Source organism: Heloderma suspectum, chromosome 2 (genome assembly GCF_057233095.1).
Source record: "Heloderma suspectum isolate Gila_16-S chromosome 2, 16-S_ref, whole genome shotgun sequence".
NCBI lineage: Eukaryota > Metazoa > Chordata > Lepidosauria > Squamata > Helodermatidae > Heloderma > Heloderma suspectum.
Window position 1 is genome coordinate 70,648,151 of NC_139459.1, and position 5,945 is coordinate 70,654,095.

A 5,945-nucleotide genomic window follows, 5' to 3' on the forward strand; every position below is an offset into this window, starting at 1 on the left:
CAAAAACTACAGCCATTAAGAATTCCATGTGCTGGAACGGAATAGTATATAAGATTGGATGTCTTGGGGGTGTGGAAAGCATCCTATTATGATACCACAGCTTGGTGCACAGTGGCACACCTGACTCACAGTGGCAATTGTACAACATGGTTTTTGCGCACATGTAGGCTGATGGGACTGGATGGAAATTTAGGCAGCATATATGTACAGGGCTGGGTGGTACTGGCTTTTATTCACATACAGAAGCTTCCACACATTGCTCTTTTCAACTGTTGACGTGGGCTGTATTGTCCTCATGATATTAAGTGCGCTGAAATGCACCCTATGTTCTTAGGAGAAAATGTTTCTGTGATATGAACACCCCCACTATTACTCTAATAGTGAATGTTATCCTAATAATGAGTGTCTCCTTCAAGCCATCAGAGTGCCTAGTACTACCATTTAAAATATTAAAAAAACCTAAGGAACCAATCTCAAACTCATTTTTCTTAACATTTGTGCATTTAGGATCATACTCCAGAAAATAAAGAGGTTAAATTAACCGTTCAAAGTCAAAGTCACTGACAGCAAAGTCATACACCAAGCCCTGGAAAGAATTACAGATAAAGTATAGGTATTCCCATTTATAGTTTTATGTAGACTTTTGAAGTGCTATCTTTCTTAAATGTGATACATATGCATTTACTTTCAACAAATTATGTTCATATTATGACATGCATTTCACAGTCTGAAATTCTTCATGATTTAGTATCCTTTGATTTTATGCTATGTCTTTGTCTTCAATACACTGTTGCTTTATAAGCTGCTGCAGAAGGCCAAAATAATATATTAAAAACCGTAACAATCACTTTGTCCCACTTTCAAGTGACTCATTGCTGTTTTACAACTTTTAGTACACTTTAAGGGTGGCAATGTGAATTATACATTTCACATATGATTTGAATCTAATCATATTGGTACTGAGGAGCATAAATATTAAGTACATATGAATTAATGGCTGCACCTTAAAGACCAAGTGCCTGCAGAGGACATGGAAGTAAATTTCAGCATTGTACTGGAAAAGCAGCTCTTGTGGCTATCTATATACCCATGGCAAAGGAGATTCTAAATAAGAAGAGGTGTGAGAAAATATTGTTTCTTTGACCACTGGTACAGAAAACTGTGGTATAAGAAGTCTGGTGCAGAAGACTCCCCTGGAGAAGTAAATAATGGAAAAACAGGACAGCTGTAGAGCACATTCAGCTCTATGGAGCTGCCTTTCTCTAAGGTTGAAAAGGGAAATGAAACAGAAATCTTTGACCAGCTTTGCAAGAAAATTATATACAGTAGCAATCCATTCCACCCTTGATACTAACCCTATATACTTTGAAATGTGCATTCATTTAGTGTAAATGTGATCCTAATGTGGAGATCAGTTAGCTGATCTTAAGGGTTAAAAACACACACACAATTCAAAAAGATTTAGGGACCAATTCTATGTGGATCGACAGTTGCCTCCAACCCCAGTGCAGGGCAGGAGGAATGGTGAGGAGCAGATCTCCTCCTCACTCTCCTCGCCTGATTTCAGGTGTCTAGCCATGGGACCTCAGAGCGCGGGAAGCTGCAGCCAGACAATACATAGGTTGTGTCATACCAGCATTTCCGACCTCCCTGCTCTGGCCTGCCCCCGGGAACTCCCCGTTTTCGCCGCTCTGCACTGCTGTTACAAGCGTGGAGCACGGGGCCAATCTGCGCTGCCTACAAGGTGGCGCGGGAGGGGGAACACGGGTTCCAAGGTCAGTTCCTAGGACCCAACCTATCCTATGGCCATCTAGCTGCTGACCAGCAGCCATAGGATTGTTAATCATTGAACAGTTTGCACTAGTATTAAACTACCTATAAGGCAGCATCCTCATGTTGCAATTAATCTGTAATAGTTATTTTTATTTAGTAATGGAGATTCCAAGAATTTTATTTTTAAAAAGTCAATGATCTGCCAAAATGTGACCTTACATTAGATGAGACTAATGGGTAAAATTCGTACCTCTCAAGTTCCCTATGACTTATCATAGATCAGATAATTCAAGTTCAATTGACATGAACAAACCACATGGTTTTGGGGTAGTAGTGACTATCCTAGGATTGTAGTAGTGACTATCCTAGGATCAAGCCCAAACGACGTTCTTCCTTTCCACAATGAAATAATTAACAGAAAAATATAAAAACCCCTGCTGGTTTGGGGGTAGAAATGTGAGGGAAAGCGGAAATGCATCTTCTACCACTGTCAGTCCTATTTAATTTTCTCAAAACTGTATCTATATAGATATAGGAAGTCACTGAAGTACTTTTAATATTTAAATACTGATGATATTTCATAGGGCACAACCTAGCAAAAATTTGTGAGGAGAAAACGTGGGGACCATATTCAGTGCCCTGAGCTCCTTGAGGAAGAGCTGGATAAGAATTAAATAATAGTTTTATTCAAATCTAGCTCTCCATAGGCCACATTTTATATTTTATCTCTATGCATTCAGTTCATTACAGAACAAAAAAGCCAAAACCGTGAAGAAGAACTCTCACTCTGTGCAGTATCTAAAAGAAAGTAGCAATATCAGTATAGAAACAAAGTTCAACTGTCAGTTCAACATAATGCAAAAACTAAACAGAGACACTGAAATATTTACACTTTTGAGACTGAACAATCTATTTTCAGTCTGCAGTCTTAGGTGTCCTTAAGCTTATACAGAATGTTAACTTGATATAAACGATATCACAGCTGGACAATTATTCATAGTTATTTTTTGGTGGGAATCATTCTTAACATTACACTTCACACATTTAGAATATATATGCTCAACCTCTGTTAAATAATTTGTCACATATGATACAACTCTTATAGAAAATTCAACTCTGTGTGTATTGCTTATATCTCGAACAACAGTTTATCAATTACATGCATGTGTGTACTTGCCCTGCCTTCCTCCACTGTGTCACAAGATTGGAAGCTTTCATTTCTGTTTCAACTAACTGGTTTGTTGTTATGTCCAAACCCAGAACTAGAGAAATAAGTGAGAATCAGAAACCATGGTTGAAGTTAAGACTAACCACAGTTTGTCTGGGTTCAGACATAAAGGCAAACTGTGCTTAATTGAAAATGGATGCAAAAGTTTTTGATCTTGCAGCTGCAATTGTAGAAAGAAAGGGAAGGGGGAGCTCCTAAGTATGAGGCTCATTCATCAATGCTAAACCACTGCTTAATGTTAAATCCAAACACAGCCATTTATACTCTTTAAGGCTCTTTAAGAAATGAGTCATCTCAGCAGATCCAGACCACTCCCTGCTATTTTTAAGTATTACTTCCTTTACAATGATGAACAATTATCTGAATATAAAAATGATGGCACCCAAGGATGGCCAATTCGAGGTGATGAGTGGCAGAATGAAGCAGCAACAGCACATGCTCATAGGCTGCTGAGAATGGAACAGATGAAGTTCTGGCTACCTTGCTCACTCACCCCACAACCACACGTTGTGGTAGCTGAGCAGCAGTGGCACTGTGAGGAGGGAGCACCAATCTAGGAGCTCTTGATGATCTGGATACTAAAGGAATGTTAATAAACCTGAATTGCAGTGGAAACTAGTGTAGTAGTGGCAAATAACCCCCCCACACACACACGGGGGGGGGGTACTGGCTTGTAGGGACACAATAGGCTGAAGAAAACAGAAGGAGGGAGGCTATGTCAGCCTGTAGTTGAGTGTGCAATGTTTACAAGACCCACAGCTTTGTGGTTGCCTGATACTGTGTTTGTGTTCATAGCTGGAGCCTTCTTTTTCACTAAGAAGGTTGTATGAGTTCATTTTGCAAATTATCAGCCCTCCTGAAGGGCTCTTTCTTTACATATGCACTAAAACACGTGGCTATATATGCCTAAATCATTTTAGGTATAGGAGTATGTGTATAGACATCTGTGCATTGGATCCAGCCCAGAAGCCTGGTCGTTGTTGAGCAAATAATGGGTTTCTAGTTTACTGGACAAATCAGGTGTATTTATTTTCATCTAATTTGGATCCATATTTTTGAGGGACTAAAATAATTCTTCTTTGCTGTGTATCCAAATTGTTGGAACTGTCATTTGTTGAATAGGGTGGGTATGCATATCTGCAATATTTCATTAATCTGTTTTTGTTGTTGCTGAATGCACACAAAGGTTGTGTCTATCTATTCAGTCTATCTTATGCTACACTTTTTTCTACCTTCCTCATCAATCTTTACACTATATTCTTCTCTTTCCCCATTATTCTGAATTTTAAAAAAACAGTCAGTTTGACCAGCCATTTCCTTGGCTCCACCCAGCCTCACATGACCCCTTCTTCCCCCTTCCCATTTCATGCTTATCTGCATCCTCTATAAAAATGCCTCCCTCCTTCAGTTAATGACCCCATTATCTTAAATCTACTCCTCTATCTGCCTCCCTTCTCATCCATTCATCTTCAGATCATACCTCCACTCATGTATCTTTTCTCATGCCTTCATCCTCCCCATTCTTGCCTCTTTACATCAGTCATATCTTACTTCTTTGAAGCAGGAGGTCATAAAACAAGACTGTACACCCCCATACGCACCCCTCTTACATGCAAACACCTGTTATTTCTACCACAGATTCAAGTGTGCATACATTACACTGCATACAGTTAGGAAAAACATGTAACCCCAGTCCTCACATCAACACATGGGGACAGGTTTAGCTGATGTTGGTATCTCCATATCCAAGCTCTTGGAAGCTATCATGAACAAGTGTGACAAGATTTCTCAACCTAAAAGCAGGAGCTGTGGCTATACATGTATAGGTCTTGTATACGGACAACCAGCTCACTGAGAACTGTGAGTTATAGATTTAGACCCAGTTACACTACTCATATTTTTAAAGAATTTTATACATTAAGTTAATCTCAAATTGTATGTATCTTGCATGCATCTTAGGTCTTAGTGAGGATAGAATTGGCAATAGACTGTGCTTATAATTGAAGAGATGTCCAAAATGCCATAAGCACTACCCATAATAATACCATCAGTGATGGCATCTGTCCAACCTGCTTGTATAGCAAATATATGCTTGATGAATATCCCAGTACTTCAGTCAGATCTCGGTGTTCAAGTGTATGTTATGAACAAAGGTATAAAAACAAACAAATAAACAAAACATAGCAAACAGGCAAGTTAAAACAAAGGCCTCACTTTATTAAACCAAATATTTATCTATATAATTTAAAAGAGTAGGGCATGGCAGTACAGGGGTACACACACAGAGCAAACAAAAGAAAGCAGGGGAAAGCACCCATAACCTACTTTGACAGAGAGTTTGACATGGTTGATAAAGACAGTAACTATGGTGTAGCGGATGATCCTAAGTATGCCGTGTAAGATTACACCCCATATCCCATATAATGTTGTTATTCCCATTCATCCCAGGTCTCATCCTGCAAGATAATTGATAATGATAAAAGCAATGAAACAACTGCAGGACACACAATATGTTATACGGTCACTATTTCTCCCATCTCAGTTTATGAGGATAACAACTTGGTTACTTACATGCTCCATTCCAAGTACTACTGACAAGGAGCCCACCCAAACCAGTGACATGGTGTGGGGAGAGGGAATGTTTATGTGGCTAATTAAATCTGCTCCTAATAGTCCAATTATAGAAATGGGAAGCAGAGATAAACTGCCATTACAAAACCCAGGTCAAATTTCAAAGAGATCTTTCATCGGCCACCATTATAAACATCAGTTGATGCTTCATAGCTAGTGTCTTTCTTTCATTCTCTGTTCCCACTCCCCTGCTTCTTGTCACTGTCTACATCTTTCCCTCTCTCATTGGTAGGGATGGTGCAGGCGCCCAATTCTGTCCAGGAATCCGGCAGAACCCCCCCCCGCCTGCAACCCCGAGCTCTGCTTGCCGAGC

The 5,945-nt window shown here is 39.6% G+C and overlaps 1 protein-coding gene across 3 annotated transcripts in view; it reads right to left on the reverse strand.

Annotated features, from left to right (window-relative positions):
* Positions 1-5,945, reverse strand: part of FBXL17 (F-box and leucine rich repeat protein 17) — a 253,495-nt gene that overhangs the window by 49,815 nt on the left and 197,735 nt on the right. The window lies entirely within an intron of this gene.